At 36.6% G+C, this 24,438-nt stretch overlaps 1 protein-coding gene across 1 annotated transcript in view; it reads right to left on the bottom strand.

Moving 5' to 3' along the window:
* The window catches only part of GABBR2 (gamma-aminobutyric acid type B receptor subunit 2), a 457,122-nt gene that overhangs the window by 327,656 nt on the left and 105,028 nt on the right, over nucleotides 1-24,438 (bottom strand). The window lies entirely within an intron of this gene.

The raw sequence follows: 24,438 nt of genomic DNA, 5'->3' as shown, positions 1-24,438 counted from the left end.
TATATTTTTATATATTGCTAGAGAATATACTTTTAGCATGGCCTTCAGTATGAAAAGGGGTGTTCTTGTTTCAAAAATCACAAGCATTTCCTTCCACAATTGTCTTCTGTCACAGAATGATGCAACAGAATTTCCTCTTACATCAAAAAATTAAGTCCTATAATCTTGGATTGTAGCTCAGCAGTTACCTAATTCCTCTCCCTCTTGCGATCACACACTAAAATCAACAGGCAACAAGGAAGCTAAATAGCTAAATAAAGAGACTAAATTTGTAGCAAAAATTGGTATGTGTGCTCTGCATATATTTGCCAAATGACAGCTCTGAATGGTGCCTTTTCTTGCTTTTTCCCATTTGTTGACTTGGTAAATTCTGATTTCACTATTTGGCCAACACATAGGCTGGATGAGACCTCTTGCGTCAGAATCTAGAACTTGGTATTACAGGGGTCTTAATAAAAGGTAAGTCCAGAGCAAACCTTCCAATTTTTAGCATAAGTATATGAAAAATGCCATGTAAGCTTAAACATTTTTTTTTACTCTTTGCAGCTGACTCTTGGAAGATTTACCCACTGAGCATTTTAACCAGATTACAGTGCATGGCTCAAAAAGCTGGAAAGCAAATGCTGGTGTTAGGCTTGCAGAGGGAACAGAAAGAGCTGCAAATGTTGGCCAAGAGTGTCAGCCACACAGCTTAAGCTGTTTGCTCCAGAGATCCTCACACCACATGTTGCACCACAGACTTGGGGCTACTTATTGAACAAAGCAGCAGTACAGGCTAGTCCAGATGATGAAGAAAAGCTGCTCTAACAGCCTTCAAGCTTAGCCTCTCCTCTGGCACATGGGGAAAAGCAGGTTCAGAGAGGGATTCTGTGTGATATGGCCATACGACTTAGAGAGCACATGAAAGCATTTGTTCAAAATATTAATCCAATATAAAATTTGTTGACGGTTTTCAGCTATGAGTCATATTTTGTATCTTTTCAAGAGACATAAGTGATAAAAAATACGTGTATTACTTAGCAATAAAATAAATTGATATTGTTATGGAATTCACTAGCTGCTACCACAAAATACATCTGCTATCAGAGAATTTGATGCCATTGTGAAGTAGAATGCAAATTACTTTAGCTACATTTTAAACTATGTATATTTAAAACTTCAGTTCATAAATTGCTTGAAAGATCTTCAAATCACACATTTGCATTACCATACCAGTTTATTCATGAGCAGACATCATTCAAATCAAAGCAATTCCTAGTCAAAAAACTGGAGGATCATTCCCTTCCTCTCCACATACATAGAATGGTGTACAACCAACATAAAACAATCCTCCAGATTCTCTTTTTATGATGCCCCGAGCAGATTCAGACAAATGGAACAAAACCAAACAAAACCCTCACAACAAAACAAACATACTCTCCCCAGCCCCCACAAAAAACCCCACATAACATCAACTCCTGCACACCCCTTCAGCATATAGAAAACACATTACAAATTTATAGGCATTGCTACTTTTTGATATAATTTTCAGTTTGGATTACTACAAGGAAATGTTAAAGTCTCTTTCAGAAATAAATCACCTCTGTTTTGTTTCCATACACAAATAAGCAAATATGCAAAAGAAGGATGTTAATCACAGTAATAAAAATGTAAAAACAAAGAGATATAAATACTGGCTTTGATTTACTCATAGTGATCTCCCTTCTTATGGGAGAAACAGAGGAAGAAAAAACAGGGCAATAACCCACTGAAGCACGGGACCATCATTGCCCATGGACAGAGAGCACAAAGGAAAAGAGGTCATGGAATTAATGGAGTTGAACTCTGCTGGGGATTTAAATAAACATATTTGATCAAATACCCTGATTGTATGACCTCCCACTCTCAACAGGGAGCTGAAAATTCTTGAAAATAAGTTTACTGGAAGTAACTACTGAAATGTTTGATATTGCTAAAACATGCAATCAAACTAAGGAGCTAATTCACCAGACATACTGTTAATGATCAGTAGTACTGAAATGCATTTGTGTTCCTAGTTATGACAATGACTCTTGTCATTCAATAATTTTGAATTGACTTATGTGTACTTACTGAATGCTAGTAGATCCAGTAATGCATACAAAGTTAAGCATGTAGTTATTCTCTTCACTGAATCAGCACCTTACATAACAAGTTTATTTATATCAGGTGCATATCAAAGAGTACAATCTTCAAGACAATTTTAAATTTGAATGCTGACAGCCTGGCTTCCCTGACTTAAAAATTTCCAGACTTTGTGGCTTATTTATAGTAAAATTGCAAAGATAGGTATGTCCTCAGTTTTATTAAATTGAATGAATTAGGTAATAGAATAATACTTGTTTAAATTTTGTGTCACAATGCACTGTGCTAGAATGAGAGATTCATTTTTCTTTTAGCTATTAATTTGGACTGCTTGTGCACTGACTTGTCTGATACAGGAAATAGTTTGTAATGACTAGGAAACTGGGAGAAAAACTTCAAGTGAAGAAAAATGAGTTCTGTTTCCTGATTTTTGGTGGTTTTCTGTGCAATTATCAATAAATGCAAAATCCATGCTTCAATTTACTTATTACCAGAAAAAAGTTTTAATTACTTTTAGGCATCACAGTCTATCCAAACATGACTGATTGTCAAAAGATAAAATTGAGAAATTGATATTTAGTATTCAGCAATATGGAACATTGGTAGTTTACTGTTGCATGTCAACAAAGCTGCCAATTTAGATGACCAGTACAATAAATCACTGTTTCCCATGCTGCATGTGCATAGCTGATGCAGCTAAACAAGGACATGCTGCCTGTTTTGGGCCTTTTTGCCTAAGGAAATGAAACTTAGCTGGTCCAGTCATAACATTTATGGGTTTGTTCTCTGAATCTCAAATACACCAGTTTTCAAGACACTTGACATAAGTTCTTGAACACGTAGAGAAGGAAGGTCTTGTCAACCCCCATCAAAGACAGAAAGGCTGAAACACTCACATCGCCCCACTTGTGGTGTTACTGCAGAATTCAAGACAGAAGGGACCCCTGAGGATCAAAGAGATCAACTCTTGCTTTCAGCAGGCTGTTCTAGATGAGGTAGCGTGGGGGGGCATGTATAGCTAAATTTTGAGCATTGTCTTGGACAAAGATCTCAAAACCTCTCTGGTAACTTGCTTGAGTCTCTGATGATGGTGAAAAATAAAATACATTTCTTTATATCTAACCATGTTGCAACTTATATCCATTTCTTCTTGTCCTACCATCATACACCTCAGAATGGAAAATTTGTTTCTACCATCCCTGAACTTTCCATTGGGTTTTTCTCATCTGATCATTTCGGAAAAACCCACATTTTTTAGTAGCAGCTATAAAAGGAACCAATTTCTGAGACAAAACTGATTTTGAAACAGAATTTCAAATAACTGAAAATGTTGTATCTCTCTGAAAATAATGACACACGAGGTAACGAAAAATAATGCTACCTCAGTTTTACTTCTTTTCAACTCAGGGCCATGGTTTGGTAAAAATGTTCTCTCCATCACTTGAAAGTTCAGTATAACTACGTTGAAAGTTATATAGAAAGAAAATCTTATTCCTTTGAAATTGGAAAGAATTGAAAACAAAGCAATGTTTTAAATTTTGGGTTCTTTTTTTTTTAAGGATTTTGAAAATGTGTGTCACTTTTGCAGAACTGTTTTCCCAAGGGCAACAAAGTGTCAGTTTGTAAGTACCTATGTATTAAAAGATTTTTCAGTGGCAAGCAGCTTTTTGACAGACAAAGGCACAAAGATAAATGACTGGAGACTGAAGCTAAGCAAAATCTGACTGGAAATATTTTCAGAGTGAGTGTAATTAATCATTGGAACACCTCACTTAAGGGTATGCTGGATTCTCTGTAGAACATTTTAAATCAAAGATGGATGTCTTTTATAAAGATTCAGTCTAGCTTAGCCATAAATTACTAGGCTGTACAATGATTGCTGAAAAGTAGCTGAAAAATTTTGTCCCAAGTTTTAATTACACGTCAACACTATGTGTTGTAGTTGCTTCTTCTGCCCTGAAGATTTTGGACTCTGCAAATGAATTAGTTTCAACTTCTATAAAACAGAAGTTTCAATAAAGGTTTTTAAGACCCAGGGTAAGAATGTGGAAAGCTTTGGGTACACAATGGGATAAGCTCTGTGGGATAACTCCACCCATAGGGTCTCTTGTTTTGGCTCTATAAACATTCAGAATTGCGGTTGCAAGAAAAATCTTTGGGCTTCTAAAGAAACAGGAGTGAAAAACAGAGAAAGCCAACAGCTATTCAGGAACAAAATTTACCAGGCACAGGTGATGGCAGCAGGCATCATTGTTTCAGCACTCCAACATATCGTTTGGTAAGAGCCAAAGCATGGCAAGTGGGAACAATAGTCAGATAGACTTCAAAGCCACATTCCAGATCTGAACTAAAATGCTACTTTAGGCATTGTCTTAGATTCCTAGCCAGCTGGGCCCAAATGCAGACAAAAAGCACAAGGGCACTTTTCCTTAAAGGGTACCTCCATGTCTTCACAGCTGCAGAAGAATCTCTTACATGTCTGGTGCCTTAGGGCATAGAGACAAGCTTTTCTTTACAATACAAAAGCTAAAAAATTATTAATGATAGAAACAGAGGCTATATTTTTATGTGATTTAAGGAAATGGTATTCAAATATTTAATAAGATTATTTCTATTTTAATTTAAGAACAAAGTAAAAAAAATAATTTATATGTTTCATTCATTTCCCTGTAAGGTACTGTGGTTGAGAATATTTCCTTCCTATCTTTGCCCAGAAAACATCTTTACATGAACACATTTTCCAGTTGCAAATGAAAAATATTCTTTGTGTTGAAAAGGCCAAATATTTTTTCTTTACTGGAAGATATTTGCCTGCCTCTGGACTACATCCAAACATGAGGACAGTAATTAGATTTCTTCACAGTGGATTTCTGACTAAAAAAAATTTATATCAAATTATTAAAATATCTGAGCAAAGAACTTATTAATCATGGTCGTTCTTTTTTTTTCTTTGGCAGTTACTTTATCGTGTGTACAATGAACTGTTAATAGCCACTGCAATGATCTTCATGCATTTTCCAAAAGAATAATTTCCTCCTAATAATTCTTCCTCAATTTAAGCCAATAAATAGCTTTCTCCATTATGCAAGGAAGGCTTTCTGATTTTTTTGTAAAATGCCATTTTCCATATTTTCATACTATAAATGATAAAACCTCAGCTTCCCTGTAAGAATATCTTTGTTCAGATGACTTGTAGACGAGACTGGACAGAATAACTTTGAGGATCTGGAGTGGCTTCATATGCATGACATGCTGAAGTACTGCCCTAGATTAAATTTTGCTTAACCTACACTTTAGTTTTAGAAAAACATTTGCTCTTGACCTGCTAGCAAAGTAGAATTAAATGAAAGCTTCTGTAAATTGTTATATTAAATATATCTGCTGTTAAAAATGTATGCCTTATTTCTAGCCTTATTTCCACTGATTTCAAAACTTCCACTTAAAATTATTCCTGATACAGAAGTGGTCAAAAGTTTTTGTATCGTTTAGATGTCACCATCATATGCCTGCGGGTTTGAACAGAATCCTTGGAATATCTCATTATTAGGAGACCTTTTTACTGCATTTCAGCTATTTACATTGCTGTTCTGTGAAAATTTTGGATATGTGTACCAGGATTAGACACAGAATTCCTCCTAGAAATTCCCCTATTTGCCTGCCTATCCATCCAAGAGTCCTGTTTTCTTGAGTGTGGCATCCCGCTGTGATGACAGACCAATTATCTACCAAGATTGTTTTCTTTTCTTTTTTAAAGCAACACAGCTTTCCAGAAGAGAAATTTTCCAGAAGAGAGGAATACAAAATCTATGTAGAGGTGATGTTCTCTCACTAATTGAGATCACTCTGTGCTAGCGACTTGGTTTTGTTACTTCTAATTCCTTAACCTCTGCAAGGCAAATGCCTCTATTATTTAGAAAGTAACTGTTTTTTATAAACATGTGAGTGTTTTTCTTCAACAGAAACTATAAATTCCAAGCAAGAGGAGTCTGGCAGGAGGTGGTTTTTCATAAATCCACGAGTGTCATTTTTCTCTTAACCCTGTCTGCTCAGTATAAGTCAAAAATCTATATCATGTGTTGTGTTTTGTGGGAGTGACTTGAGCCTGTATCAGCTCAAACTATCCTTTACAGTCTTTTAACACAGAGTGCAGTGTTAGCTCCCTTCTCGTTCCTTTGAAGTTCTTTGGCGGTCCAAGATGACAAGATTTAGGATAAACACTCACAAGGTTCTTTGGTCAGTTTGTCATAAAATTTAAAGAGAGATTTATTTAAAACAATTTGTTCTAAAATACCTAACCATCATTCTCACAGGCTTCTGCAGAAACCTATATCATTTTTGTTGGCATCTGTTTCCCCAAAACAGATTTAAGAAGTACAATAATGTTAAAGACACACTTTGTTTACACATTGTTGTTGACAATACTATTTCCTTGTAACACTTAACTGATATGGTCAGATTTCCTGAGTTCCTGATTTACCGATACATGTCTTATTGCTCTTTTTTGTCTTCCTAGAATATCAGAATATTTTAGGTGGGTAGGTTGCCTAGAATCAACCACCTTCCAGAAGTAGCCTAGAAAAAACCTTTTCCCAGAGCAGGTCTAATCACATCAGACTAGTCAAGATCTTGTTATGTTCCAAATGCTACTACCCTTCTGGTTTCCATCAACTGCTATCACTTTCTCCTTTTAGCTTTGCTTTCATTAAATATCATCTAGTATGCCCATTAGTTTTCTATTTGTTTGGATTTTATAATCATGACAACCTGTAGGTATCTGGATATGGAGCAATATTGTTAAACAACTCAAACTGTAAACTGTGCTAATTTAAACATAAGACTCTATGTTCTTTTTCTTTGTTGCTTTTGTTTGATAATTTGCTATTTCTACCATATTTAATCCAGACTGAAGTCCTCTATCGTGTATCTTCATTTTTTCCTCTATATATAGTAACTATATCCTGAGTTCCACATTTTGTTTTCTACCATGATCTAATAGTTTCCTGCAAACATCAGATAATAACTTCATACTGATTACGTGCTTCATACTTCTCTAATCTGATAGTAATCCCTAAATATTTATTTTCTTTCAAGAGGTCACAGACAAGAAATGCCATTTTTGAGTGCTCCCTCTTCAGTTTTTCCCACTTATTGTTTCTTAAAGAGGCTATGACTGTAGGATTTAACACTCCAATCATGTCAATCTTTCCAGCAGGAATCACTAACAAATCAAATTAAGTTTACAGATGAGGAATTATAGTTATTTTCATCTGAAACTCAAGTGCATCCAAGTAAAGAGAGTTTTGACCCTATGCAAAATATAATTTTGCATTAAAATGGGTACACTTTCTCTCTTCCTTATATTCCTTTTCCATTTTTAATGCAGTGATCTTCCTAAAATGTGTGATGCAACTCCCCTTGAATTTGCATGCTTGTTTTAGTGAGGAAGAAGCCATGCAATTTATTCAGTCTCTGCTCAGGACAGAAAGCAGACACTGTTCAAATACGCTATTCCTGTACATTTCTGCCTGTTCTCTTTTTTGGCTTTTGGGCTTGACAAGATTTTTTGAAAGGTCTTTTACATTTTACTGACTGTCATAATTTTTGATTGTTGGAGTTGCTTGGTAAACTACAATGAGGCCCAAGAACTTTTCCTTTAGAACAGTAGCTTTTACACTTTCCTAGCCACTAAACAGGATTATGGCAAGATGGAGCACCTTGCAAATAACTATTCTAATATCTAGAAATACACAAAGCTAAAATGAAAAGTTTTAATACTCTAGCAAATTCCAAGAATACTAGGACTTTCAGAATTATAACGCGTGAAAGGTAAACCATCTTTAGTCTTTTAAGGCTAATAGGAACCACCATGGCTCAGCAATTTCAGAATTACAGAAAAACAAATAGTCCAACTTCCTGCTCAAAGGAGGGTCAATGAATGCTGTTTGTGCTTTTAAGAATTTGGTTTTAGAAATGCATATTTATTCATCAAGTCATATTCAATTCCATATTCAGAAGGTATAGCACTCTATTTCATTGTTATTGCTTTAAAAGCCTGAAGGAGGATTTGGGGAAAAAAAACAAAAACAAACCAGTAACAATAAGTGCATACTGAATTAAACAGGATTAAAAATAAAATCTGCTCATCATTTTTAGCTGATAAGGGAACCTATAGAGATTTCAATCTGCCAGTGGAATTGCACTGCTATTACTTCAGGTGTTTTACTCTACAGTAAAACAAAAATCTAAATAAAGACTGTGGGTTACATTCCCAAAATCACAGAATAGCTGAGGTAGGAAGGTAACATGGAATTTAGCCTAGTCGGACCCCCCTGCTCAAACCAAGGTCTACTTGTGGATGTTGCTCAAGGTCTTGGTCCAGTCCCATTTGTGACTATCTCCAGGAATGGACTTTCAACAATTTATTTGGGTTTAGTCACCCCTACAATGACACAGAATTGCCTGCATTTCAGTTGGTGCCCATTTCCTCCAGTCCTGTCACCGGACACCACTGAGAAAAGTCCAGCTCTGCCTTCTTCACTTTCTCCATCAGGCATTTATACACATGGACATGATTCTCCCAAATCTTCTCCTATCCAGTAATAAGATATGCCTCCCTGAGATCAGAACATCTGAAAACTAGTTTGTGCAGAAAATTATTAAGAATTTACATGTTCATCCAAGAAAAAGTTATATAGACTAATAAAAGCACAGAATTATAAACACTGCCAGATATGAGATTTTAATTTTGAGCAATGTAATCAAATTATGTCTATTCTAATGAAAACTTAAATATTTTTAGCTCTGAGGTGCATGTTCTATCATACTTTCATAGTGCAGAATTTTAAAAAATAAAAATAAAGATACTGTCATAAACAAAAAAATCTGGAGGTTCATAATTATTTAGGCATAATTAAAGCAGGATCTAGGAATCACTACATACAGACAAGTATCTTCAAACTGAAAATACTTAGTCTTTCAATTTACTTGTAGAAAGAAAATATTAAAAAATAAATTAATTTTTATTAATGTCTTTGTTTTGAAAAAAAAAATATAGAGTATTTATTTTTAGACTGGGTACAGAATCAAAAGAGATAGAAGATTAATTGAAAAAAATTGGTTTCTCTAGAATGCTTTCATATATTATATTGTGAATCCTGATTCTCTTAGCCTCAGCTTTTGGTCAAGTATGGAAAATGTGATCTGTGTGTTGAAGTGGTGGAGAACCACTATAGTGATTCCTGGGATCTGTTCTGGGAAAACTTGCTATGAAATTCTGAAAATTGAATGTAATCAATATCTATATTGCATAATATTCTTCTCCTTTAAGAACTTCACAAAAGTTATCCAACAGTTCAAAGAAAAACTTTCAATTTCTTATACTACCTGAAAAACCCACTCCAGTCATTTGTTTCCTGTAAGCCGGACAACTTGAGTGCCCTATCCTGAATTGACCCCAGAGAACTGACAGTATTCTACATAGACATAAGTTCAGGCATACCAAATGTCACATTCTAAATTTCACAAAAAATTAAAACTGACAAGATCAGTCATACACTCTTTAAGCAGGAACAGAGATGGATTGTTCCTCTATACATATCTAGAATGCTTGAAAATTACCCCTAAGATACAATCAATAAACCAGCCATTTTTTGTTCTGTCCTCACTGTATGTTTGTGTTTTACACGGTAACTTCAGGTAGTGCAGTGAATACAAACGCAGTTATCAGTGAAATTAATTATCTCAGTACCTACAAGATAAATAATGACAAACTCAACCTGTGGGAGCTGGGTCCCAGAAGAGCACCTTGAACTGTGCACTTTTAGCTTCCTTATAACATGAACTGGAAACTACGGTGTTGCAGAAAACAAGTAATGCACTATACAGGGTATGTTTAGCACATGTAGAATGCTTGGGGTAATGAGGAGTGCCAAATCCTTGCTCTGCAAACACCAGCCACATCATTCAAGGCAGCAGATCTCTACACCCATTTATGCAGATCATAGGATGAAGAAGAGCACTGACACTTGTCCTGCCAAAGCAGCTGGCTGCAGTACAATATTTTTATCTACTCATATTGGCTGCCAGAATGTAGGAGTGCTCATATTTTAAAGTCAGTGTAAGTCTTGTCCAGAAAGAAGGAAACATAGATCACAGAACCACAGAATAAGTTGAGTTGGAAGGGACCCACAAGGATCATCAAGTCCAACTCTTGGCCCTGCACAGCACCATTCCCAAGAGTCACATCACATGTCTGAGAATCTTGTCCAAGTCATCCTCAGGTTGATGCACTGATACTGTTTTTATCACCACCCTAAGTTCAGGGTGTCAACTACATCTTCTAACTACTAACTCATGTCAGTGTGCTGTGCCTCACTGCACAGCAAAACATTGAAAAGGTTTGTGTGACCAGAAAAACAGAGGATGTGAGGGAGAGTGGCTCCACAGCTGAGTGGTTATGGAACTCAGAGGTGATTTTGACTGTCTTGGGAGAGAACAGTAAACATTCAAATTTCTGGGCAACTGTTATGGCTGTTTTATTTTCACAGTAAAACATCATCAGCCTCCTTACTACTTTATCTGCTGGAAACCTCTTAAAAGACAACCATAGAATTGTGTTAAGGCCTGTTTCTGCAACTAAGTGACAATAACCTGCATCAACTGGAGCAAGGCTATATAAAAGCAAATTCTTACATATCCAGCACCTGGAGACATCTGAGAAAAATCCAGAACTGCCTTATGCATTTAGGCATTCCTAAATCAGCCAAAATCTCCATGAAAGTGACTTTATTTTTCAATTGGTGTGTTGGTCTTCAATGTCTAGTATGATTTAAAAACCTCAATAGAGGCATACGACTTCCTCTCTACTGAGCCCATAAAGTTATTACAACTCTGAAGAGATTTCTCCAGATGACAATTAGACTTCAGAGCACAAAAAAGGATTTGGTTAATAATGTTTCATTTTGCTCATTACAACCACTTCCACAGAAGTCAATTGTGATGTTAAAATTAGAACTCCAGTTTTATATATGGTGATTCAACATAGTGAGAAGTTACAGTATGATGAAAGACAGACACAGCTTCAGAAATACCTGGCAAACATATACTCTGGGAACATCAGTGCTTTTTCAGAGTAATGGAATACAAAGTTAGGCTCTCTGTACAGCACACAGGGAGAGTTAAGTTCCTCAGGATGTGATTCAAACACATCAGGCATGCTAGGCATGGGGGTGCTTAGAGCTAGAGCAATGAGCCATTCCAAGTTGGGGAGTGCATCTGAAATCCCACCCTCCACAGGGCTTAAGCAGCAGGTCTCATAACTTGATGCTCTTGGGTCCAAAACCATGCTCTGAAAATGTGTACACTTCATTCTTTTACACTCTTCTATTTTCAGGTAAATTTGAAAGGTGGGTATGCATATTATTCCATATTAATATTGTTTAGATCACCTGAACATAAGTGGAAATCCATCTATTCTCTTCAGCGACCCAGGTACTCACACAGAGCTTGTCTTTGTATCATCAAAGAAGTAGCTGAGACAGTACCACTTCCAATCCCTAGAAATTAATTTCATGTGTGTAAGCACTGAGCCATGACCATCTGAGACAGTTCACTGCACCTTTGATGTTTTGTGGCAAGACAGAATTGCCTTCCTCAAAGGCCAAAAGCAAAGGAGGTACAAAATTAGAAATTGTAAAATTTGCCACAATAATGACAATTCAGAAAAGTGACTTTTATTTTGATCTCTCTTCAGATTTTTTTTTTTTCTTCATAGTTACTGTAGAAATTGCAGTCAAAGCTCCTGGCAAACTCAGAAGCAATCACCTGGGATGGGAGCCCTCCTGACAAAACCCAGCATGGCATGATGGTGGTTGACTACCAAGAAGAGATGCAGAATGAAAGACATTTATACTCTGAGGCAGTGTAGGATCAAGGGCAAAGACTGATGGTAAGTTCATGAGATACTGGACCTCGAGGTGTCCTCATATAGTGGGGTTACCAAAACTCATTTCATACATGGACAAGTCTGAAGCTCTATAGAATCCAAGCGACGCGCATTTCGTTATTCATCTAGGGAGCTGAGACAAAAATATTATCCTTGCTTTCTGAAAGCATACCTCTTATAAATGGAGCTTTTTGGGGAAAACATTCAGGTAGGATTTATGTAGTCTCTGGACAGGCAGCTAAGACTTCCAAAGTAGCACTCTCAATCACCTATTCTCAGTAAACATTAATTCTAAGATTTACTGCCCAGCAACCTGTTCCCTTTATGACTATGTTAAGAATGTCATATTCTGTGTGAATTCATTTGTGACTGGAGGCACAAGCTGTCTTTCCAAGGTGATTAAAATACTATAATAATCTGCCTGTAAAATGGTAGAGTATTGGGCAACAACATTTAAGGTTTCATTTTCCTTGTTCACATAATGAGTTAGACGATTGAACTTCACCAGACTCCCCTGTCTTGGTTCATGTGCGTTAATAAATGTGGACTTCTGGACATAAAAATAAATGCCTGCTGTTCAAACAAGCCGTGTTCAAGTCATGACTAATTGGCAAAGTGCTGCCTTTTAGCCCTCCTAGCTCTGCTTGTGGCAATGGGAAACAGAAAAGTTAGGAATGAGGCCAACAGAAAGAGCAAAGCAAAGAATTATTTGTGCAGATTATTACTCATTTTTGCTGTTTTCTGTTTCAAGGTTTTAAATAAAAACAAAACAAAAACAAAAAAACAAACAAAAAACCCCAAAACAAACACAAAAAAACACCAAAAACAACAACAACAAAAAACCAAAACAAAACAAACAAAAAAAAAAAACAACCAGAAACTTACCTACATACATTTTTTTAAAACAACATTAAGTGGCAGAATTCTGGATTGCTTATTATGATCCAACAACTGGACAGTGAATAGGAGACAAGTCAAGCCACTACAAGCACATTTATTATGAGGAAGATTTGTGTTATAATTGAAGATATGCCTCCTACCTTCTTGTGTACAGTCCATGTATAAGAGGACTCTAAGATTATTATAGTTTGCAAAAACTGTAGCTTGAGATCTCAATCAATAAAGGTGAGTAGTCAGGCAGTGAAACTCAAGGCCCCATAGTTGCATCATTCTGCCCTTTGCTCTAACAAAGGTAAGAGATAAGAAACCACTGTCTGCATTTTCTCACTTCCTCCCAAGCTAAAACCAGCATAAAGACAGGATCTTATCACACTGTCATACAGACTTCCAAAAGCAAGGACAAAATCACATTGGTCACAAGAGTTTTCACAATGACGACTCAAGGAACTCATAACCAACATTACTGTTAATGTCATTAAGCATTAGAAGATTTGGCAGCCACAACATTACTGAATTTTAATAGCTAAACATGAAAATTTGAAGAGACAGAATGAAATTTGCTAGGTAAAAATTTGATCTGAAACTTCTGTCTCTATAGACAAATTTCTTCCAGGCTGGTCTGATTACAGTCCCTAATATGTAATTCTCGATTCCTGCATCAAGATCCACAAAAAACATACAGGATTTTTCTATAAAAGTAAGCTCTTTTTTCAGGCCCTTCCTTCACTTTCAGATTTTCAAATCAGATTTCTTTTTAACTTGTCACAAACAAGCAGAATAAAATAAAACAAGTGAAGGGCAAAACAACAGGAGAGCAGAAAGTCACAGGAAGAAAATTTTAAAGCAGACTGCTTGTCTAGTACCCTCTTACACATGCCAAGCATAATTCTGGATGAGAATAAATCCTGATGCAATATAAGAGAATGCAACTACATTTATCTGAAACTTGCCAGCACCCCACCAGCAACAGACTGAGCCATAAAAAAGACTGAGGAGAGTTTTAGATAATTCTAAATGACACGTGTGTGTGTGTGTGTGTGTATGCATATAGAGGTAGGTACACAACTTCATTATTTAATTTTCATCTTGTTAATAAGAACTAAATGTAATACTGATCATCTCTATTGCTTGCTCAGTTACTCTGCTTTTCTCAGTAGCATTCTGAGCCTTGAAAATAGAAGCAGCTAAAATTTGCTTATGAAACTAATTTTTGACTGATTGTTCAAATTAAATGAGTGACGTGAGGAAAATAATCTCTTTGGCAGAAGTATGTCTTTATAACAAAAAGCCCTATTATCAGCAAGGATGCATGTGCATGCCCCTTTCCCAGAAGTGAACTTTTCCTTGGAGCTACAGATACTCCCAAACAGATTAGTGGATCCAGTCTGTGAGTTCGGTTGGAATTACGGAATGGTTTCATTTGGAATAGACCTTAAGGATCGCTTAGTCCCAAACCCACTTTCATGGGCAGGGACACCTTCTGCTAGACCAGATCCTCCAACCTGGCCCTGAACACTCCCAGGGATGGTGCATCCACTGCTTTTCTGGGCAACCTGCTCCAGTGTCTCATCACCTTCACAGTAAAGAATTTTTTCCTAATAATCAATCTAAAACTACCCTCTTTCAGTTTAAATCTGTTACACCTTGTCCTATCTCTCCACACTCCTGTAAAAAGTGCCTCTCCAGCTTTTCTGTAACCTCCCTTTAGGTACTGGAAGGCTCTTATAAGGACCTGGAGTTGTCCCTTCTCCAGGCTAAAAAACCCCAGCTCTCTCAGCCTGTCATCACAGGAGAGATGCTCTAGACCTCCGACCATCTTCGTGCTCACCACTGGAAAAATGCAGAAAAACATCCAGCTTTTGATTGGCACTTGTAGACTATTTCAGATTGAGACTGCCATCACTCCTCTACAAGCTTTTCAAAAGGGCTACAATGAAGAACTTTCTTGCCTTTTTTAATAGAACAAATTAACTCTTATGTTGGGAAGACTGTACTTAAAATTAATATAAAATTGCAGCTCCCAAGCTACATTTGCAATATTTGAGACTGCTGGAGACCTGCCACTCCCCAGTCACATGCATACTTATTCCCTTATCTGAATACTGAAGGACTTAAACAAACCTTCCAGAAGCTGCGCCACTAATCTTTTTACTTTCAGAAAGCAAACTGACATAATGAATCCACATCCTGATACACACTGTGCCCTCACAGTAGCTTAATTATAAATAATTATAGAATTTTACTAGCTTAGTGTTGCATCATAACACAAACAAAGCTCATAGTGGTTAAATTGTCAGTCCTGCTGTAGTTTATTAATCAGAATAATGGATAACAAAGTCTAATGGACTTCTGCAAGGTAAGGGCAGATGGGGATTACACTTCACTGGAGAAGCGCCTTCCTTTACTCTGAAAATTAGGAGAAGAAGGTGTTATGGCTTAATACAGAGATCAGAATTTTCAAGCTATATATCTCCTAAAAATGAATGAAATCAAGGCAAAACAGGAACTCAAAGTAAATCTGGATTTGCAGCGACAGTTCAGAATTAAAATCCAGAGAGTTAAGAAGAGATTCTGAAAGACTGGAAAGGTGCAACTTTTTCTAGGGATTATTTTCTAGTGCAAAAATAAGTTTAGACCCAGTTACTTAAGCTATCTATAGCTGCAAGTTTTAAATGTGATGGAAAGAAAGGGAAATGACATCTCAAGTCAATACTTAAGAGCTGTGCAATATGTTCCTGTTCTCAGTGAAATTCTAGGGCCAAACAAAGCTGCTTATTCCAGCTACCAATTGCTTCAGTCAATTTTGTATGCAAGGCTATTTTTCCAACAGAGTGTGGAGGTTCTTAAACTAAGCTGATAATTTCTATTGTCTCTGACACTGGGAATCTAGTTTTTTTTCTATGTGCAATAACTAAGGCTAAAGGAAATAAATGTGCTTCCAAATCACTTGATGTTTAATTAAAACATAACTATCACTTGTTCAATTTGCCTTATTTTTCTCTAATTGTTTCAAAACTTAACTGATGCCTGGAGAAAGCATGTAGCAAGATCTGCAAGTCCCCAGGAGCTGTTCTAGGTACACTGAGTACTGAGAATTAAAAAATTAAAAACAGATGTCATCCATATAGGTTTCAATCCTGGATGAATCACCTACCAAGAACCCCACAGTGAGTTTTACAATCATGCCCTTAGAACAGCTTCTATTATGTGAGAATTTTTACCCTACCATTTTATTTTCTAGAAACATATCGCCATTGAATTACTTCTTTAATGGAGCAATATTTTTTTTCTGTTTTTAAAGGTTAATAAATATTTTATTTAAATTTTAAAATTTCATTATGATTTATTATCCTTTTTCCAATTTCTTGGTGTATTAGTTTGTTCTTCAATTTATGCTCAGGAGCTTTTGAAGGCAAATTTTTATTAATTAGGCTATTCCTCAAAATAAGTAATTAAGTAACTGCTGCCAATGAGCATTCAGGGGAAAGCAGGTTAATTTACCACATGAAAATACTTTCCTTGCTCTGTAATAGAACAGTGACACGAAGAAAAACATTTTAATGAGAGAGAATGAAATGAAGAAGTGAATTTAGGGCTGTGGAAGCCACAGTATGAAGCAACAAAATTTATCATATCAATTTTGCCTTGACTTAGTTGTCAAGTTGTATTTGTTAGTTGTTAGTTATTATTACTTGCTGTTGTATTTTCCTTCTTACAGTGGACAGGTTTGTGAGTTTCCTAGGACAACAGCAACTATGGCAGAGGGTGCCACTCCACATAAGGCCACTCTAGCCAGGGTGGTCAAAGGGACTGGAGAAAAAACAACCCCAGGGCTTTCCAAGCAGGCTGTTGAGAAGCAGGCCAGCCAGCTGGTTTTGTAGAGCACACTAAGTGCTACTTGTTTAAGAAACAAATTACAGTAATCACTCTGACAAGTAGCATACCAAAATAACCAATTCCAGCTTTGCCAAAATCTCAGGTGTAGTGAAAATAAACAGAAGAACAACATTTGGAGATTCAAAACCATTTTCCTAGAATATTTGAAATATTTCAATGGTCAGAGAAATACAACATTATAGTCTGAACATTTTGGAATAAATTAATAATGATTGCCAAAAAGTGTTAAAGTGATTTTCGGTAAAATAAGATAGCTTTAAATCAATATAACCTTTAAAGAAGAAAGACCCCATATAGATGGGCGGCTCATTAGTATCTGATCTCTCTGAGATAGCTTTCAGTGAGAGAGAAACCAGATTTTTAGAATCAGGCATAGGAGAAAATGCAGGAGATAGCTCAAAATTCAGTGCTGTAATTGCTGTGAAACTATAAAAATGCTACCACTAAGCAATGGGAGATTGCAGACAAGACTTTGGGTCACAGAGTAATGAAACCAATAGGATTAATGAATCAAAAAGTGATTCCTTGGGCTGGCATAATTATTAATAAATCAAATATTATCATAATGAAGCATTAGTACCACACAGCTACATCACCGCAAATTTTATGACATTTCCCAGAAAAAGTCAAATGAAAACGCAATGCTAGAGCAAAATTTAGCAGCACTTTTGTCCAGTGGGTAAAACCATAAAAAAACCCAAGACATCTGACAAAGTACTAGCAAATATGTCATAAAAAATAATCTCAGATCTGGAAAAGAAATAGGTGTTTCTTTCAACATAAAGAAGATGCTGAACTACAAGTGATTTTACAAATAAGCAAGCCTTAAGTTTGCCCATCATATCAGGACAGGGAAGGGGAGAGAAGGAAGAGATGGGAACGAAAGTTGCCGCTCTACCTCCCCTCCCAAAACCCCTCCAGAAAAGGCAGCAGCAAACAGCAGCCTGAGGGAACACTAAGGGATACCTTTGTAGCAGGGAAGGAAGCTCTGCAATAGCTGCAAGGTGCAATACTGAAACATTTTGGTAAGTAAGATTCTACCTGGCAAGTCTACCCTAGCTGTGGGGTTGCAAAAGCCACATGAGAAAAGACTTCAAGCCTGTTTTATAGAAATGAACAAAATGGGAAAGAAAAAAGAATAGCTGGAAAAAAAAAAATCGAGCAATACAAGCAGTGAGACAATAAAAAATTACATGGAGGGGAAAAAATCCCTAAATACCAAAGTACACAGCCATTATTTATTCTAATTATAAACTAACCTGGACATTTTGAACACCTTAATAATAAATGTGAGTTAGCATTATAACACAAGGCTTTGTATTTGAAAAACAAAAAACATCAATGCTTATGTATTTCATTGTGTGTTTGGGATCTTTTTAATGTATTTTATTTTTGTTCAAAAAACTATTCAGATTCAGACAGAGGGAATATCTGATTTGTGCAGAATTAAATGTTTTCCCAGGCACAAATTATAATGCAAGGCAAAGTGACACCCTTGCCTTTTCAGTGTGTGTCTGCTCCTGAGACCATCATTCATTCATTTCATATTATTGATCCAACACTAAACAAAAGTGATTGAATGAATATATGTGGACAGCTAAGAAGAAAACTAATAACAAATGGTTTTGGCTTTTTTTTCTGACAGAGCATGCAAATCATGTTAGAATAAATATACAGGTTCAGTCTTGAACTGCTTTGACCTAACTCTAGAGCTGTATTAAAATACCTTTATTCATACTTTATTTCGTGAACTGAACCTTAGACATTAGATCAAAGGCAAACACTAGACAATGTAGTGTAGTTTTGATGTTTTCTGCAGGACGAACAAGATGAAAAAGAATAGCCAATCATATTTAAATAAAAGTGAACACTAGATAGAAGCCAGTTTCAAACTGATGGAAAGACAGGTTAAGCCACAGAAATCAATGTAATACATTTAGGCAGAAGGTGAAAAGAAGAGGAAAGAACATCCTATTATATCTTGCAGTGCATTTGAAATTTAGGATGTGCACTTCTTGCCATACCTCAGCCTGAAAATTTAAACTTTGTGGACCACGTTTCTGCTCTTAACAGCAAAATGATGCAAATGTCTCCCCCGGCGAGACAACTACAATAATGCACTGGGACTCGGCATCCCTGTGAAAGGACCTTTGTCACTAAAGGTCCCTAGACCAGTCTTGCCTGCTGTACTGCCACATCCATTTCTCTAAGCTGTAAGTTGAACATACAACTACTTCCAAATCAGCCCTACCTGGTGCACGCATGTATCCATCCACACACTGAGACACACAGTCTAATTAGCAGGTACAGCACTGATCATCTGTTTCAACTCCCCATGCATCCTCTTCTCCAGCACCAACTGCAAAGCTCCAGGAGGGTTCATCAATAATGGCAGGGCTCCTGCTGGCAACTTGTCTCAGGGGGAGGATTTGCAGAACAAAAAGGTCTGTCTCCCTCCAAATTCATCAAAGCTCTTAAATGAGGGGAAACTTCACATGAAATCCTGCCTGAAGGTCAGACCTACTGTGTTTTCTTCCTGTTCAGGAGCTCCTGGGCATTCCTACAGAGAAGTGAGCAAAACTTCCTTATGTGCTCAGCTAACTCCTGAAAGCAGGACCAGAATGTCCTCAGGTTTGCACTTTATGTAATAAGACCTCAAGAGGTGTCTTTCTCTCATGCACTTTGTCTATTAAAAGCACAACACAAATACAGAAAACCTATAAAATCCCTCCAATCCCAGGAGAAAAAAAATAGAAAAGCAAAGGGAAAAGAAGAAGAAGTAAAAGATTACAATAGTGAATTATGGGCCAAAAAGACAAAGATTCTAGTTTGTTGGTGTATTGGGTCATATTCCAGGGGGAAAAAAGACCTCTTCAAGAGGAGCTGCCTGCATCACATAGATAGAAGTAGCTAATCTTCTTAGCCAAAGACTAGTTTAAATGCCCTTTTCATTACTCAAACTAATAATACATGAAAATTGTGCAGTGAAGGCAAAAGTAGCACAAACTCACTGTACTGGAATAAACATGATGAAGAAGGCTAAAAAGAAAAGAAAACACCACTTTATTTTATCAAATGGCTATGTGTTCATGCTGGAGCTCCTTGTAACAAGTATAAAGATTTAGAAAAATCAGATATTAACAAGAATGAATTTGATTCAGTGGCCAGTATAGAAATCTCTCTGATGAATTGCTGTACTTGTTAAATAACATAATTTTAACCTGAACATAGCTGTGAAATTCTGTGTTAACAATAATTTTGATGAGTAACAGACACCTAGTAAAGCTTGGTTTCTTATAGATACATGTGCCCTAGGCTTCTACAAGCACACAAACACATACCTCAGCTGCTACTTCACACCCTTCTGGGTTTCACCCTTCCTCTGTGCTTCCTCATTTTCATTTTTTTCTGCTGTTTTTTTTAACAATCTTCTCAATCCAGTCAATGCTCTTTCCATAAACAGCAGCTGGACACAGAGGACAACACGGCACAGCTGGCCCTATGCTCTCTGTGCTCATGTTGCAGCCTCTTCGTCATTCATCCATATCATGGATCCCTGTCCACAGAAGCTCATTTTCACAGAAATGAAGCTAACAGTCTTTGGGAAATCCCTTGTTAAAACTGGGTTACGATTGGCCAGTGGTCAGAAATTACTAGGAGGAACTCACAGTGTAATCACATCAGCCTTGCTTCAGAAGGAAAACAAAAGCTAGAAACATCACTGATTCTCTTGAGCAGCAGCAGCCTTTCCAGTAGTTCAGAGATGGGATCTTGAATACCTATGGATCTCTGGGACAATGAAACAAATCTCAGGGTAGGCTGTTTAATATCCAATCACGTGAGCTGAGAACCAGGAATTTCCCTTTCCAACACCCCTTACTAACACACAAACTCATCCTATATTAAAATGCCCAAGAGTGAGCAGTAATACATCATGATTAGGGTACCTGTAATTTAGTTTGAAAACTTTCCAACATGAGATGCTGAATCCAAAATAAGGTTCCTCAGTTTCGAATGTCATTACGATCTAATCACTGTATTGCCTGAAGGAGCCACTTGCCTAGAAGCCAGCAGTTATGACTAGATTACATAAAATATGTAGAAACAGAGGATATTCTGAGGAAGCACAAACATTTATACTTAGTTTCTGGCAGAATCTTATTTCCAGAGTTAAATGAAATTGTAAATGAAGCAGGCTGAAAGAGAATGTCAGTGACGCAATGGAAGAAAAAGGCAAATCTCCAAAAATTGAGAATGAGGTCTACAGATTGAGAGAGATGAACAGCGTGGTCAAAATCCTCATGCTGTTTAAATGCTTATGTTAACAAAACAGTTAGGAAAAGTGAGAGATGACACCGAAAAACAGGTGAAACAGCAACCTATATAAAATAGATACTTTTGCCAGTGTAAGAAATTCACATGGAGATCACAGTTGATGGATATACTGAAATAGAAGAGAAAGACTGAATAGCTAACTACCTCCTCCACTTTACACTAACTGGATACTAGCAGGAATGTTTCAATGTACAGGATAAAAATATATAACTTGTCTTCTGCAAGATATTAAGAGATACTATTCACGATTCTTCTTCAATCTTGAATTGCCTTGAATGCACATTGAAAGAGAATGGGAATAAGATTAGTATGGAAGAATTTGACATTGATGTATTCCCCCTACAGAATACCAACTGCCCAGTATTATGCCTTCATGCCTTTAAGACCCACTCTCAAAGGCACAGGATATTATTGGCACTTTTAAACTGAAACACCAAAGGTTCAAACTGATTCCACTCCACAGCCTGGAGATCAAAGACGCACATGCAGCCTTCAGCCCATATTCAGACTGTCACTCAACAAAGGACAGCTGGCACACAGAGATTACCCACGGAGAGCCTTTTAATTTGAGAGGCTAAGGAATTGGTGCCTGAATTTTTCTTACTAAGAATCTGTTCAAAAACATTTTCCAAGTTGTTTCACCTAGCATGTCTCAGTGAAAGTCCTTTAGGATGACATAAGGTTTTGCAGACTAAAACAACTTGCTCTTTTCACAGATAAAAAGCGCTCCATTAAAAATAATTAATTTTATTACAGTAAGAGATAATTAAATCAGCCAGCAGTTGAAGGCAGCTAATTGAGAACACAAATTCCCTTTCTGCAGCTGATCATGACTAAATCAGAATTTGTCAAGATGGAGAAGGAAAAGTACCTGTTTTTTGATATGACACAGAAATAAGACATCACCTTCAGACTGAGTCTTTTCTCAACCTCTGTAATCTCCTCTATTTCACATTGTTGCAGGCCATCAGTGACCTGATTTAACCAGTTAAGTAAAAAAGACACTATCATTATCAAAATCATACAGTAAGGAGAGTAGAGACTGAAACCGCCTTGCAAGAATTTATTTCTTTCCCCTCCCTCATCATTACTGTAACTGCCTGAGTAGAAAATGTAATATGAAAATTTCCAGCACATTTATACCCTTAGCCTTTTGTTTCATTGTTTGGTTTTGGCAACTTCTTATTGCAGAGAATGGAGAAGAGGCAGAAAAGAAAGATTCACCCAAACAGAGGAAAAGCAGTCACCCAGTAACTTGGAAATCAGGACTAAAGGCTTCAGAATGGTTCTGCAGTCAGGAAGCCTCATATTGTATTTACTCGGGAAAGTAATTTTTGTTTTAGTTTTTATATTCTGTTATTCTTTTTCCATCCCTATTTTTCCCAAGACTATCAGTGTCATCCTGCGTTTCTCTTGTTGGTAAGAGAGTCATCACTTTGCTGAACCTCATGACACCTGTGTAAATCAAATCAAATGTTCTTGCTAGGGTTATGAGCTTTGTTTTCATGACTGCAGGCACAAGGACAGGGACAAAGCTTTGGAGTCAGACATCCAAATGAAAATCCTCAATTCAATAATACAATGTCAGGTTAGTTTTTGTCTCTATGCTGTTTTCCCTCTTCCTGATTGCAACATGAAATGACTTCATCATCATCATGATTTCATAAAACAATTTATGTGAGTTCACTCTGATTCCTTGAGGTGAAGTTTCAAGTTTTGAGGGAGGACAGCCTTGTATTTATCAGGTTGAATATTATTGCTCCACTTCTGAGAACTACAGGTCTCTATCTTCTCCATCTATTCAAGTTATGCTTTTAATCAGAGACACTTATGACAGTGGAACCTGAGGAGCAGAAGGATTTGTACTCTGTTTCCCTGCTATCTCATACATGCTACCTCTGCTGATTTGTAGATACACATATTGGTGTCACAATATAACATAACACTTCCATAAACAATATTTAGATTGTTTCCATTGCTGCATTTACTAAGCCTTGCCACACTTCCCAACCATACTGCTATTTTTGGGGTTTTTTTCGTGATTCAGCCAACCAAGATATAAAAACCTGACTTAAAGAGCAGTTTTGCCACATGAGGATTTATCTGGTGCCCACAGGATACTAAGCCCAAGCAGTCAAGAATACCCTGATGAACTGATATCAAAAATAATGTTTGAGACATAGCCATAGCATGGCCATGGTTAAGCATAGAAAAATAAATGCTCTCTGGTAACAATACTTCATATCATTCTATAATTGAGCATATATATTGACAAATTCAGGAATTTAAAAGCTTTCTAATCACCCTTCCTCAGACTGAGCAACTTCATAAACGAATTGATTTCCAGATTGTATCAGGCAGAACTTGACTAGAAATGAAAAGATTTTTAGCAGAATGAAATCTAGCTGTTTAAAACACCCTACACCATACAGAAATTCCATGTGACAAATTCAAAAAGCCAGAGCTCTAGACATGTACTTCCTTATAGGCCATGAACTAGGCCAATTTTAAGACAGAGTGTTAAAGGCTAGTTTCATTCTTTGTTATTTTCTCCATTCTCCCCAGAGACACACTATTATTTGTTTTCCACAGAGGAATTGTTTTTTACATCAGAAAAAAAATCCCAAAGCAGAAGAAAAAAGATCTCATCTGACAAGTATTGCAAACACAGTTAACAAGCTACTTTAATTATCCTCCTAAGATTTTCCCATTTGTACTCCGATCATCATCTTCTTCACAAACTTAATTATGCCTCATTTGTTCTTGCTGCACCACTCTCAGTGAATATTCCAGGTGGAAAAGAGGAGCCTGTTTGTAACTGTAACCACAGGTAATTGTTATATATTTTTCATTTTGCTATAGAATAATTTGGAGTTTTTTTAAAAAAATAAAAATACAGGAGTATCTTTGGGCAATAGGAATACTGAGTAGAAAGTCAGGGTATTTCCACATCAGAAAAGCAAAACTCCATGGCTATGTGATCAGCCATCCATCTGAAAATTTTCACTAGTCAGATGATTGAATAAATGAAGAAAATCATGCTGTTATCATCTGCGTTTTAGTATTAATAAATTCTGATTCCTCGGCAGAGGAAACCTTTCCATAAACTTGACCTTTGAGAAAGTCAGAAGAAGAACAACTGGGAATAAATGTGCTTCGTGAGTTAAATACTGAGACACGAACCCAGTCACTATTCAGAATTTATGCACTTCCAGCATTTTTAAAGTGCATAGGAATTCCTGCGTTCTGTCTGAGTACAG

Source organism: Cinclus cinclus, chromosome 1 (assembly GCF_963662255.1).
Source record: "Cinclus cinclus chromosome 1, bCinCin1.1, whole genome shotgun sequence".
NCBI classification, from domain to species: Eukaryota; Metazoa; Chordata; class Aves; order Passeriformes; family Cinclidae; genus Cinclus; species Cinclus cinclus.
The sequence above is the reverse complement of the archived record's forward strand: the minus strand, read 5'-3'. Positions and strand labels throughout refer to the sequence as shown.